The 15680-nt window shown below is 43.3% G+C and overlaps 1 protein-coding gene across 1 annotated transcript in view; it reads right to left on the minus strand.

The window, feature by feature from the left end:
- The window catches only part of LOC126161244 (uncharacterized), a 207417-nt gene extending 199468 nt beyond the window's left edge, over positions 1-7949 (minus strand). The window contains exon 1 of the mRNA XM_049916984.1: positions 7831-7949. The gene's annotated coding sequence lies outside the window, so the exon portion shown is untranslated. The remainder of the gene's footprint in view (positions 1-7830) is intronic.
- Between the last annotated feature and the right edge of the window lie 7731 nt (positions 7950-15680).

Genomic DNA, 15680 nt, shown 5'->3' on the forward strand with positions numbered 1-15680 from the left:
CTGTTCAAAAAACTTCGACAAAATTAGAACGTGATCCGAAGCAACTAAGGGTGCTTATGCTTTTTCAGCGCTGCTTCTTTGTGTCCTCAGTAGGCGCAAGGGCAGCGGTTAATTGCGAAAGAGCAGCAGCGTAGCTCGCATGCAGGCGCCTGGTACTCTCGTATAGGGTGCTGTCTGGACAGGTAAGTTTTTAAGGTGCTCAGCAAAAGCAGGTAGGTGCCACCGAGGGGTTCCCGAACTGGGTGGTCTTAGATCGATCCTTTGCCGTTTTATTCACACATTATTCACATCCCCCATTCCATGACTTGGATCAGCGCCAAACACTGCCACAGGGCATCAACGAGAGATGCGGATTTTGGAACCCGACAGGATACTTGCAGCAGGAGACTCGTGGAATTCAGGGGTCTGATTAGCACTATTTATTTGTGACCAGACTAACTACTACACTGAAGGCTAACTCTAAACATAAGAAAAAGGAAAACAGGCAATTGGTAGCACAACAGAAGTCAGAGTCTGAAGTCGTGGGGGCGGAAGCTAACGGAAGTAGCGAACACTAGCAGCACGTTAGTACAAATTTGAGAGCAGTACTCCAAGTGAGAAAACCGGATCCAACGACAGTGCTTTACGTCACTTGGCCCCGCGCTCCGCTCTTTTGTGGGTGGGGGCTGATATTTTAGCACTCTAACATGTGCAAACCCACTGACGTTGCAGTTCTCAGGAGCAAGAATCAAGCTTGCAGCCTCTGCTAAGAAGTGGCTTTTCGCGACCATCTTCTTCAGTGAAGCCTTATGACAGCTTTCATGTGCTGGATGGACTTACCAGTTAATTCGCTGAAGTGAAACTTTTCCCATGGGACAGCTGCACAGAGCGTCTGCAATTTGTATAGCTCTAGTGTTACTACACTCCTGGAAATTGAAATAAGAACACCGTGAATTCATTGTCCCAGGAAGGGGAAACTTTATTGACACATTCCTGGGGTCAGATACATCACATGATCACACTGACAGTACCACAGGCACATAGACACAGGCAACAGAGCATGCACAATGTCGGCACTAGTACAGTGTATATCCACCTTTCGCAGCAATGCAGGCTGCTATTCTCCCATGGAGACGATCGTAGAGATGCTGGATGTAGTCCTGTGGAACGGCTTGCCATGCCATTTCCACCTGGCGCCTCAGTTGGACCAGCGTTCGTGCTGGACGTGCAGACCGCGTGAGACGACGCTTCATCCAGTCACAAACATGCTCAATGGGGGACAGATCCGGAGATCTTGCTGGCCAGGGTAGTTGACTTACACCCTCTAGAGCACGTTGGGTGGCACGGGATACATGCGGACGTGCATCGTCCTGTTGGAACAGCAAGTTCCCTTGCCGGTCTAGGAATGGTAGAACGATGGGTCCGATGACGGTTTGGATGTACCGTGCACTATTCAGTGTCCCCTCGACGATCACCAGTGGTGTACTGCCAGTGTAGGAGATCGCTCCCCACACCATGATGCCGGGTGTTGGCCCTGTGTGCCTCGGTCGTATGCAGTCCTTATTGTGGCGCTCACCTGCACGGCGCCAAACACGCATACGACCATCATTGGCACCAAGGCAGAAGCGACTCTCATCGCTGAAGACGACACGTCTCTATTCGTCCCTCCATTCACGCCTGTCGCGACACCACTGGAGGCGGGCTGCACGATGTTGGGGCGTGAGCGGAAGACGGCCTAACGGTGTGCGGGACCGTAGCCCAGCTTCATGGAGACGGTTGCGAATGGTCCTCGCCGATATCCCAGGAGCAACAGTGTCCCTAATTTGCTGGGAAGTGGCGGTGCGGTCCCCTACGGCACTGCGTAGGATCCTACGGTCTTGGCGTGCATCCGTGCGTCGCTGCGGTCCGGTCCCAGGTCGACCGGCACGTGCACCTTCCACCGACCACTGGTGACAACATCGATGTACTGTGGAGACCTCACGCCCCACGTGTTGAGCAATTCGGCGGTTCGTCCACCCGGCCTCCCGCATGCCCACTATACGCCCTCGCTCAAAGTCCGTCAACTGCACATACGGTTCACGTCCACGCTGTCGCGGCATGCTACCAGTGTTAAAGACTGCGATGGAGCTCCGTATGCCACGGCAAACTGGCTGACACTGACGGCGGCGGTGCACAAACGCTGCGCAGCTAGCGCCATTCGACGGCCAACACCGCGGTTCCTGGTGTGTCCGCTGTGCCGTGCGTGTGATCATTGCTTGTACAGCCCTCTCGCAGTGTCCGGAGCAAGTATGGTGGGTCTGACACACCGGTGTCAATGTGTTCTTTTTTCCATTTCCAGGAGTGTATTTATCTCTGGTAACCTAAACGCTACCACTTTTGCCTGCTCTCTGCATTGTATCTCGGATTTCGTACCTTCGAATGCCCTTGATGGCTCCAAATTGCCTGAAGTGTAATAACGAACAAGTCATTATTTCGTCAAGATACGACACGATCACGCCACAGGAGGATGCGAAATACGAGGGATGAAGAAGCATAAGCATTTTTTGCTGCCTCGGATCACGTTCAGATTTCGTCGAATGTTTTTTAACGGTGCCTAGTGGTTCCTGGTTCCAACTTGTGCACGAGAGCTAAAATCGTGGACTCGCTGCTCTCCAAAGGGGTCACATCACCTTTAATGGGGATGCAGCCCCACAATATCCTTAGGGAAGGGATGAAAGTCCGAGGGTGCCAGCAGTGCCAAAGGTTGTGAAGAACGTCTTCTTGCTGCTCATTACAATACGAACTGTCGTTTCCGACCGCGTAATCTGTAGGAACAAAAGCCACAGGAAAACAGGTGGTTTCCTTGAGATCCTTTGTGTCGCCCTCTGAGGCCCGTTTGTGCCACTTCTGAATGGCGGTGTGTCCAGAGTGTTTTCCTCGGCCACTCATAAGAAAACTGGTAGATTTCAATGCTGGATGTTGCGGTTCTAACCTCCATTGCAGAGGCGTCAAAAGAAGAGGTTTTTTTGGCTAAGAGGGTCTGTGACGACATTCTCACGTCCAAGGTGACGTTGGGCGGAATTGTGGTGAAGTTTCGTTCCAATGTGACATCATTAACCTAATTGACACGTCACATGAACGTTTGAACCCTGGCCTTTTTTTTCGCATTTGTGTCGACAGAAGGCTGTACGCATCTTTGAGCCAAATTTCAAACTTAAGTGTTGCAGGACGCGGGAATTAAAGTGGTTTCGAAAAAGTGACCCTTTAATTCTGTTGCGTAGTGTATAACTTACGAAGTCTTCGAGCCACTCACATATCTGGAGATCTACTCTCTACGCCCGTACCTTCTTTAGAAGTCTGCAGTGTGGCACCAAGTCAAACGCTTTTCGGAAATCTAGACATAAGGAATCTGCCAGTTGCCCTTAATACATGGTTCGCAGGATAATTTTGAGGAGATAGAAAACCACTTAGGCAGTAATTAAGCTTTCGAAATGAATCACTGTCGTCTTTAATGTCGAGAAATGCAAAGTGATACCCACAAGAACGCAATAGTCTCAGGGTACAACGTCAGCATCAAGTTTCTGGAGGCTGTCACATTCTCTAAATCTCTAGGGTACATATTGCGAGACAACAAGAATTAGGTCGAAAACCACGTAAAATCAGAGAAAGGGGAATGCAGAGGGAAGACACAGATTTGTCAGAAGGGTTCTAGGGAAATGTAGTACAGCTGTAAAGGATCGCAAGCAAGACTTATTCCAGAGTATTGTTCCAGTGTTCGGTGTCCTTTTCCCGTAGGCGTGACGGCAGACACCGAACGAATACGGAAACGCGCTTCCAGTAAAGTGACAAGTCGCTATAGCATGTACGGGCGTGCCTGGGGAACTTAAATGGGAATATTTGAAAGAACAGCAATGCTGTTCTCGTGAAACCCTCTTGGATAAGAAAACTATGCGACAGAAATACTTGCTAAATGCTTTGAGCTGGTTTTTACCTACCCATAAAAAACCATGTTAGAAGTTACATATGGAAACTATGGAAAATCTACCAACTAGCAATGATGAAATAAGGAGTTAATTAAAATACTAAAAAAAAAATAATACTATTGCAGATTATACAGAAATGCTGAAGTTTTAATACGGTACCAACAAAAGTTAGAAAGTATCTACAAATAATCTGTGAAGAAACACGTAATACAGATGAGATCCTAGAACAATGGAAAGTGACAATAATTGATTCATCCATAAGAAAAGTGAGAAACAAAATGTCATATTCCGTTCTCGACTTGCTAATAACGTAGACTCGAAATGTTTGCTGAATATAACAGACTTGACAGTTGGTTGAACGTCAGCTGGGTTTAGAATTTACACACCTTGTGTGAAGCAATTCGTCACAGACTACTGAATTTCAATAACATGTTCATAATTTCAGTCCATTTTAACAAAGGTAAACCGCTTAATAAATGGATGGTTTACAGGTACAACCAAAGCTTCAAAGCACCGTATGGCCGAAATATCAAAACCCTTACAAATAAATACAAGAATAAGGTAAGGTGATGATTCATTTCCCCTACCCTTCAGTGGCATTCTAGAGAAGATGTTAGGAAGCTCAAATGGAAAACTCTCCCAACATTAAAGTTTACCGTTGGTGGCCGAACTTCACCGGATGGGGCCTCCCGGCCAACGATACCATACGCCCATTCCATATTTACCTGTAATTTCCGTGATAAAGAAGGAAGTTGTTAAAGTAAACTGAATCTCACTTGTTGATAATTTCGTTAAACTTTTGCAAATCCAGTATTGCAAGTCAATTTCTTGGGGAAGGGACCCAACAAAATAGATTTAAGAATGTCTATGCAAAAACCAAATTTATTATGAACTATAATCAGATATTGGTCAAAATGTGCTTCCCTATTTCATTTCTGGTCTGGTTCAGCAACAGTAATACAATTTTCAGATTTTAGCTAAGAAAAGTCCCCTTATACAGAATGAAACCGATGAGCTAATAGCTCTCCTTAGTGTCCCCACATCCTATAACTACTTCTCCCTTAATATGCAAAGAATGGGTTAGCCATGGGGAATTGTTTAGCGGGTCAGCAAGCAGACATATTCCTAAATAGTCTATAATGTAGTTATTTTAAGCAGAAATATTGTACTACTGTAGGTACGTCGATGATAATTCTATCATTTTTGACGGTCCGGGTGAAGATGCAAGTGCTGTAGTGGACGAATTTTGTGGCTGGCACCCTAAACTAACTTTAACGCTCCAACTAATGGCACCCAGCATTGAGATTTAAATCTACAATTAACGGAAGGGCGCATTAAATCATTTTTCTCAGACGTACAACAAGTGATGCTGTTATCCGTGCATTCTCGCGCCACGCAGTAGCTTGTAAACACAGTTTCTTTTTTTCCGTGTTTGGTCGAGCGATATTCTGAAATATATCGAATACTCTAAGTGCTGTAACCCCAGTCTTGTAGATAGGGTGCACCACTCGAAATTAGCCAGTGTGACTAATGTTCTCCACATTTATTATAATACGTCTGAGTGTACCTACATTACTTTGCCGTTTATGGGTAACGTAGCATACAGACTTCCAGATCCGCTTAAGAAGGATGTGTTAGAATCTCTTATTTCACCCGGAATCGGATTCAGTATCAACTTATCCACGAGGAACTACCTAGCAGACATCGCGTTGCTAATTCCGGGGTCTACAAACGGACATGTTCCCAACGCTCTTGTGCTTACGCCGGACAAACGGGACGCGAGTTTAGAACGCGTCGTCGTGAGCGTTTACCTACTATGACGGGCACTGTAGGACACATTTATTTGTTTGTGGAGTTCTAAAGGTTATCGGGCACGATGAACCAACAATAAATTCTTTACAAATACTACACGTGGCAACTAAGGGTAAAAAGGTAACTCCACATGAGGAATTTGAAAAAAACCAAATTTTTGAAGCATTCGAAAGATTTGAGTCTCAATGTGCAGCTTATCTCTAAGAATAATTTTTTTTGTGACACTTTGATGACAGCTTTACAAAAATGTCACTAGGTGGTTCCTCTATGGCTAAGTAACCACCAACAGGATTTCCGGGTACTACTCGCCACTGTGACATCGTGTTTACTCTTTTGATTTTCAACTTTATATTTGTTTTAACAACTTTTAAGGTATTACACATGAACCATTGATTTATTTAATCTGTGTATTTCCGGCACTATCTTGTACCATTGTTTTTAATTATCCATCGATACGTAAATGATGGCCACATACCAGGCACAACTAGCGCCAGCCGCATGGCGCATACAATGAGCGTTCCGTTCGCGTCAGGTCAGCACGCGGGCTGCTTTCGCAGCCTACACGCTGCGTGGCGCAGTTATCGTTGACCATTGTGCGTTACGCCCGTTCATCGCAACCGTAACCACAACCGGTTTTCCCCGTGGTTTGGTGAGTGTGATTGTCTAACAATTCCTGGTTAGGTTCTTCATGTCCATAGATACTTAAAGTCTTTGTAGTAGTTATCTGATTTAGAAGGAATTCTTCTGCAAATTTATTTGCCTTTTAATTCATCCGGTTTTAAATTTGACGACTGCGGTAACGTTCCGTTTAATGTTTACGTTTTGACTAGTGTGGTTTCCGCTGTCTAAGGCAAGTTTGTTTTATAAGTTACTTAAGACAGTAGTTACTTTGTAGCGGCTGGATGAGCCCATGGTCACGGCTTTATGTAATACATGCGTTATTGTTAATTTACAGAAATTCTGAAGATGCGCCACTAGTGGCGAAACGCTTCAGTTTTAAAATAAATATGTGCAACAGAGACTACGTTATTATTTTGAAAAAAAAAGGACAAATATAAATGGCGAGAGAACTGAATTATTTGCAATAAGTAATTCATAAAAATATTTAGAAAAGTTTTCTGTTTAGTTACAGACAGACAAGATGGAAAAAGGCTATTGTACCACAATTCGAATTTACCACAATGCGAAATGTTAGTTTACCGAATGGAAAATAAGCATTACAATACAGTAATCATACCACAATCCACATACGCAATAAATGCATAATGTCGAATAACTTGGAAAAACTGTAAGTCTTGTAAAGAACAATTGTATAGAAAGCGAGTCCTCTAAAAACCATGGACTCCTGAAAGCTAGGAACTAATACTTTACATGTATCAGAAAACGGAAACTTTTAAAGAAACCGTTTAGAAAGAGAAGATATTCTTTGGTCATTTGTGTATAATGAATGACAACAAACTAACAAAACAGATCTTCAACACATTTTGCAAAAAATAAAAAAAAGACACCGAAGCTGGAGCAGGCCATGAAAAATTTACGTTGAAACAAAACAAGCGAAGAAAGAAGAGCAGTAGGGACAGTTTTGGAACAAAAATGTTTCTGATGAGGGAATTGAATGCGGTAGGGGAAGACAAACAGGTTTGTAGAGATCGGACAACATGCAGAAGACACTCAGAGAAGTAATGAAGGTATACTGTAGAACACATTAGAAACCAACAAAGTATGAAGGCCTTGACAAAAAATGAAGAGAAAGACAAATGAGAATTCAGAAGGTAATAGGTTTTATTTAGACGAGATGATAGATGCATAAGTGGTCCGTCCACGTTCAATTATTGCTCGGCGTTTAGGCTGTGGCAGAGAGCGCCACTTTCAGAGTACTTACGCTAAACGCGGAGCAATGCCGTAGCATATTTTGAAGTTATCTCGGCCTGTCTGTTTACCGGTGCCGTCTGCGACTACACGCAACTGTGCCGCAGACGTCCTTGTTGTCCAGAAACGGGCGCCACGCCACTGCAGCTGTTAAGTGGCGCCAGCAGCAGTGTGAGGTGTGCAGTAGCTGGCGGTGCGCGCTGCTCACCTATGAACACCTACAGTAGCTGCCTGCTGCCGCCACACGTCTGGTCGCGTAGCAGCCGACGCGAGGTGTGAGAGGTGCCGCGGAGTTCTGCCAGGTGGCAGCACCGGCGTTCACATCTGCGCCACGGTGAGGCGGCTCGCTGCTGCGAGCCCGCAGTACTGTACGACGCCGCGCCATTCACAGCTCACCGCCTGCGTAGGGCATACGTCAGCTGAGAGCATCGTCTTGAGATCGGGCCGACAGATTAGATAACTCCAGCCGCCGTTATCAGGTGTCTCAACCTGTAAATGGGACTGTAAGGCCGCTTTATAGCGCACACTATTCTTCTCCATCACGGTGGTAAAAAGTATCCGGTCATTAGCCTCGCCGGAGCTGTGATAACGTCATCCACTTGTAGTTCAAGAAGACTTCTCACCATTCGTGGTAACCACAAATGCCTGCGCAAGCCTAACATTGGGTTTTTCGATCACTGCGCACTGTTAGGGTGGATGCGACCGCACAGACGATGTGATTTTCACGTGCTCTGTTCGCTACGTCGGTTTCATATTTACTGGTAACCACAGTGCCTCTCTTCGCATGTCAAATACCTATAATCATTTCATAACCGTAATACAAAATCTCATCTGTCAATCATCTTGGCTTGTCAAGGCGCGAAGCATACAACATTCGTTTTCTGCAGAAATCTTGAACGTATTCTCAGAACAAATTTCTTTGAGATGGAAAAACTTCTGTTCGGGATTCAGCACTGTTTTAGAAACCATTCCTCGTGCGAAACTTAGCCTGCCCTTTTCTCACGTGACATCCTGCGAACTATGGATGAACGACAACAGGTGATTCTGTATTCCTATACAATATTTTCAGAAAGCTTCTGACACGGTGCCCCACTTGTGACGGAAGAAATAAAAAAAAAAAATTATTGATTTTTTGAAAAGAAAAAATATTGATATGGAACTTTAACTTTAGAATTTTTGAAAGGCTTTTATGGACTGTAAGGACTGGCTTTGAATGCTGACAAATTCAGTGCTGATTTAATTTTGCCTGAAATATAATGTACATTTCCGATTAACAATATTTTGGAATTTTACTTCGTTGTCGATTTATTCAGAGTTCTCCCCTTAGACGTGGAATTAGTTCTTCTGCCATAATGTTAATTCATTGGTCGCCATAAATGTTCTTCTCTTTGTTGACCGTTCGTATCTTCCTAAGGTGGCGTCGGCTTCTTTAGCGATGACAGTGGAGCGAAGTACTACAATCCTATGTCGATTGAAATAATTCTCGTAAGACTGGAATACTTTTCACTATTTTATTCACGAGACAATAAGACTTTTCTTACTCTCGTCGCACAAATCATTAATACTGACAATATGGCTGACTTGATGCACACTTAAAAAAAAAAAAAAACAAAAAACACATCGTCACATACAAGTAACAAGCGAGAGTTTTTTGGCTCCTTCTTGGAGTACGAAACAAAAGTGAATCAAATATGGGCAGTACAGATATTATTTTCTACATTCGTCTTAATTTAATCTTATGCGCAGAATTTGAAGTATTGTATCTCTCTGCATCGTAATGTGACATTACACACTGCAGACTGTTAACGAATGTACGAGTGTACGAAAGTGGTTCCTAGCTATGTGAGTGGCTTGATTACTTCTTAAGTAATACAATCCAGTAAGTTGTCCTCGGCTGCGAGTGTTCATCACACACATGGGGTGCCCCAGGGAAGTGACAGGACCACTCTCATTCTACGTAGACATAAATGATCTAACAGACAAGGTGAGCAGCAATCTGCGGTTGTTCGCTGATGATGGTGCAGTGTACGGGAAGGAGTCGTCGTTGAGTGACTGGAGGAGGATACAAGATGACTTAAACAAAATATCTAGTTCGTGTGATGGGCAGCTTGCTGTAAATGTACAAAAATGTAAGTTAACGTAAATGAGTACGAAAAACGATCGCACATTATGTTCGAATACAGCATTAGCAGTGTACTGCTTGACACATCACGTCGATTAAATTCTTTCTTTCTCGGGGCCTTGTACTGCTCCAACGCGGGGTCGGCTTCGTTATGACGGATTTGGCAGTGTTAATTGCAGAGGGTGGCCAGATGCCCTTCCTGCCGCCATCCCGAACCCCCCGGGATGGAAGTAGTGTACCCCAGCTGTCTGCGTCTAGTGTAAGTCATGAAATAGTGCGAACATCTTCAAATGTCTGTGAACCGTGTAACGGAGGCGGAACTTGGGGACCAGCCCGGTATTCACCTAGCGGGGTGTGGAAAACCGCCTAAAAACCACATCCAGGCTGGTCGGCATACCGGCCCTCGTCCTTAATCGGCAGGTCGGATTCGATCCGGGGCCGGCGCGCCTTCCCGAATCCAGGAAGCAGCGCATTAGCTCTCTCGGCTACCCTGGCGGGTCACATCACGTCGATTAAATATCTAGGCGTAACGTTGCCATGCGGTATGAAAGGGAACACACACGTAAGGATGGTGGTAGGGAAGGCGCATACTCCACTACGGTTTATTCGGACAATTTTACGAGAGTGTGGTTCATCTGTAAAGGAGACCACTAGCGCCATAAATTCTTAAGTGCTGATCGAGTGTTTGGGATCGTCATCATGTCCGATTGAAAAAGAAAAAGGAAGACGTCCGAGTGATTCAGTAGTAAGCTACTAGATTTGTTACCACTAGGTTTAATCAACAAGCAAGTGTTACAGAGATCGTAAGTGAATTCAAGTGGGAATCCATATTATCTTGACAGAATTTAGAGGACTAGAACGATTCTACTGTCACCAACGTACATTTCGCGTAAGGATCACAAAGATAAGAATAACCAGGGCTCATACCGAGACATACAGCCATTCCCTGGCTCTCTCAGTGAACGAAACAGGAAAATAAATGACTATGGTACCCTCCACCACGCACCATGTGGTGGCTTCCAGAGAGTGTACTAGGTGATTGTAACTGAAGTGCCGCTACTCATGGACGTCCAGCGTGGGATGTAAGTATCATATGGCAGCGAAACTCGTTAGACATGCTAATGTGTTAATAAGGAACCGATTTAAGCTGGAAAAACATTAGTTCCAATATTGGCCACCAGGTGCAAATCTGGTGCTGTACAGCATCTCGTCGACACCTCTGGTGCCCATAATGAACAAACTGTGTGAGTAATTATCAATTAAATTCCCCAACAGCTATGTAATTGATATTTTATTTTGACTACCAGGTTCGGCATTCCACTATACCGTCTTGTGGCTCCATATGCATCTCTCAAAAAATAATAGATATTTTTATAAACTGGATGTCGTGATTTCAAAATCGTATCCCAAGTGCTTTATTCGGAGACTTGACTTGAGTTGCAGTCAAGTGAGAAGGCTGTGAAGTGGGATGGTCTGCCCAGGAACAGCAACTTCATTCACAGTTTGCATGATGAAAATTTCTTTGTACAAGTTTAACCAGTGAGCGCATGGAGAAAACAAAGCAAATTTCTTCCTGTATGAAATACTGGAATGAAATGCTAATTAGACAGTAAACAGTTATGCCACAACACTCAGTAAAGCAGGTGTTCATAGGAATTTCAAGTCTTCAGCAAACTGTGACAGAAGACCGCACAAGTGCGGGCTGACGTACTAGAACATGCATCGACACTATGAAATGGTGCATTGATAATGGCTAGACACTAGCCGCTATCTAGATTTGTTAGTAAAATCTGCAAGAAATGGACGACTGATTGCTGTGCTCTATCATTTGAAATATAACTGGTATAGCGCCAAGTTGTGCATTACTGTGTCGGCATTGCCCTTACAGTGGTCAAGTACAAGTATAATTTATTTATTATTTTCAGAAAGCAACAAGCATTGCACACACTTAGTTTATGTGATATGAGGCTGCTGAAAAAAAATTCTAAGATTTAGAGACTTTCAAATTGCATTAAGGTTTTTTCTTCAGTCTTAGTATCCATCTGATTATTTAATTTATTTATGTATTTCATATAAATGACAGGAATGGTCCTCTGTTACACCTAAGTTGACAACAATAGAGAGCTGACACTGCACTGTGAATAATACAAGAACTGTACATAACAGCAATGGTAATTTTAGTAATAGTTATCGTAATGATTTTAGGTATTACACTGATTTAAGAATATTAATATTCTAACATTTGTTCTAATATCATAAAGTTCCTTTCTAATGGGGCTAATGGCATATTAGTAGAAATCATGTCATCAGTGCCAGAGGATACGAATATGAAGCTGACAGTCCAAAGACAGGAGAAATAATGAGATAAGGGTAGCAGATGTGATGAAAGAAAAAGAAAAACAGAAATAGACAGAGCTGACGAAAGCATGGATAGCGTTAAAAGGCCGTCAAAAATGCTGTTGGATGGAAAGAAGACAGGTGGAATATAGTCATAGGAAGGCTACACCATTGATAATGCAAAGTTGTTTTAGGTAACATTTATTTATTTATTTGTAAACATTGACTTTCGACCATCTGCCTACTACAGCAGATGTGTTACATCTATTATTACAATTTTTAATTGATTGTACATGTATTCTGTTCAACAAAGCGTGGATACCGTCCAGCTTTATAATGTCAATGTGCACGCAAATTGCAACTATGTCTTACAGCAATAACTTAGTGCCATAATTAAATTAGAAATATAGTATAAGCTGAAATATGTTACTCTTAAAATGTAGGCTCTACACAGAATTTAACAACTGCAAACTCCTATGTATCATGGATTAAATAAAAAATATGTTAATATATTTAAATGGATGATGCTCTGTTATTATGTTTTGAGTGAGATGCAGGTTAATAGATAGTTTGTTGCAAGGTGGAAGAAAGATTAGTGTTTTGCATAGGTACATTTACACCTACATACCAGATAGTTACCGAGCGGGTGGCGCAGTGGTTAGACACTGGACTCGCATTCGGAAGGACGACGGTTCAATCCCGCGTCCGGCCATCCTGATTTAGGTTTTCCGTGATTTCTTTAAATCACTCCAGGCAAATGCCGGGATGGTTCCTCTGAAAGGGCACGGCCGACTTCCTTCCCCATCCTTCCCTAATCCGATGAGACCAATGACCACGCTGTCTGGTCTCCTTTCCCAAACCAACCAACCAACCAGATAGTTATAATTAAAGTGCAGCTAATCATGGAGGTCCAGTGTGGGCTGTAATTATTGTACAACAAGGAAACTTGGTAGATATTTTAATGCGTTAATGTGGAACGAATTTACACTGGTGAAAAATTAGTTCAAATTTTTGCCACCAGGTGAAAATTTGACACTGTGAATGGAAGAAAGACATATAGAAATGTTTTAATATGCAATGGATTAGGGACAGGACGTTGGCAGTGTGCTGAAGTAAGCTGGTACCAGCATACCAGTTGGCAAAGATGAAGCCCAAAGATCGATTAGTAGGCGCTGGATTAAGTGTGCCTGTCCCGAGAGACGCACCCACAAGCACCCTCTCGATAGCACGTATTTAGGCTGCCGCCGCTGACCAGAGGGCTCGCTCACTCACTCCCTCATCCAAGTTGGCATCTGTCAATTTATGCACAGAGCGCAGAGCATGATGGAACCAGGTAGCACCACGAGTCCTCCAGGGTTCGGTATTACATCCTATGCACTTTTCATTGTACGTCAATGATGTGTCATCAGTTTTGTTCTGCTACAAATACCAGATTTACGCTGATGGCTTTCAGTTGTATCTAAGTGCAAAACCAATAAGCTATCAATCACAATATCAACATGTGTACACTATCAAAATGGATGCAGGATACAGAGTTAAAGCTCAACCCACCTAAAACCCAAACGGTACTGGTTGGTCATTCTAGGCTGGTTAGCCTGAAACATCAGGAAATCCTAGCACATTTATCTCTCTTTCCTTTTGAGTCGTATGTCTTCTGTCTGGTTTTATGTGGCCCATCACAAATTCCTCTCTTGTGCAAACCTCCTCATCTCAGAGTAGCACTTGCAGCCTACATCGTTGATTGTTTTCTGTATATATTCAAATCTCTGTCTTCCTCTATAGTTTTTGCCCTCTACAGCTCACTCTAGTATCATGAAATTCATTCTCTGATATGTTAGCATATGTCCTGTCACCCTGTCCCTTCTTCTTGTCAGTGTTTTCCACATACTCCTTTCCTCACCGATTCTTTGCAGAACCTCTTCATTCCTTTCCTTCTCAGTCCACCTAATTTTCAACACTCGTCTGTAACACCACATCTCAAATGCCTCGATTCTCTTCTGTTTCGGTTTCCCCACAGTCCATGTTTCCCTACCACACAATGCAGAGCTCCAAGCGTACAATCTCAGAAATTTCTTCCTCATCTTAAGGCCTATGTTTCATACTAGTAGACTTCTCTTGGCGAGGAAGGCCCTTTTTACCAATGCTAGTCGGCTTTTAATGTGCTCCTTGCTCCGTCCATCATTGGTTATTTTGCTGCCCAGCAAGCAGAATTTCTTAACATCATCTACTTCGTAACCATCAATCCTGACGTTAAGTTTTTCGCTGTTCTGATTTCTGATACTTGTCATTACTTTCATCTGTTTTCAATTTACTCTCAAACCATATTCTGTACTCATTAGGCGGTTCATTCCGTTCAGCAGATCATGTAATTCTTTTTCACTTTCACTCAGGATAGCAATGTCATCACCGAATCGTATTATTGATGTCCTTTCACCTTGAATTTTAATCCCACTCCTGAACCTTTCATTTATTTCAATCACTGTTTCTTCGATATACATATTGAACAGTAGGACTGCATCCCTGTCTTACACCCTTTTAATCCGAACACTTCGTTCTCTGTTGTCTACTCTTATAATTTCCTCTTGGCTCTTGTATGTATTATAATTACCCCTTTTTCCCTATACCTTAGCCGGCCGGAGTGGCCGAGCGGTTCTAGGCGCTACAGTCTGGAACCGCGGGACCGCTACGGTCGCAGGTTCGAATCCTGCCTCGGGCATGGATGTGTGTGATGTCCTTAGGTTAGTTAGGTTTAAGTAGTTCTAAGTTCTAGGCGACTGATGACCCAAGAAGTTAAGTCGCATAGTGCTCAGAGCCATTTGAACCCTATACCTTATTCTTATTTTTCTCAGAATTTCGAACATCTTCCGCCATTTCATATCGTCGAACTCTTTTTCCAGGTCCACAGTCCTATGAACATGTCTTGATTGTTCTTCAGTCTTGCTACTATTATCAACCGCAACGTCAGAATTGCCTCTCTGGTGCCTTTACCTGTCCTAAAGACAAACTGATCGTCATCTAACACATCCTCAATTTTCTTTTCCACTCTTCTGTGTATTATTCCTGTCAGCAAATTGAATGATTGAGCTGTTAAGCTGATCGTGCGATTATTCTCGCAATTGACAGCTCTTGCAGCCTTCGGAGTTGTGTGTATGATATTTTTCCGAAAGTCGGATGGTACGTCGCTAGACTCAACATCCTAAACACCAACGTGAATAGTTGTTTCGTTGCCACTTCCCCCAATGATTTTAGAAATTCTGATGGCATGTTATCTGTCCCTTCTGCCTTATTTGGTAATAAGTCCGATAAAGCTCTCTTAAATTCTGAATCTAACACTTTTCATTGTTATCTCATATCTTTTCTAAATCGACTCCTGTTTCTTCTTCTATCACATCAGACAAATCTTCTCCCTTATAGAGGCCTTCAGTGCACTCTTTCCACCTATCCGCTCTCTCGTCTGCGTTTAACTGTGGAATTCCCGTTGCATTCATAATGTTACCACCTTTGCTTTTAATTTCACCAAAGGTTATTTTGATTTTCCTATAAGCTGAGTCAGTCCTTCCGACAATCATTTCTTTTTCGATTTCTTCACATTTTTCAAG

The sequence above is a fragment of the Schistocerca cancellata genome, chromosome 2, assembly GCF_023864275.1.
Source record: "Schistocerca cancellata isolate TAMUIC-IGC-003103 chromosome 2, iqSchCanc2.1, whole genome shotgun sequence".
Classification (NCBI taxonomy): Eukaryota; Metazoa; Arthropoda; class Insecta; order Orthoptera; family Acrididae; genus Schistocerca; species Schistocerca cancellata.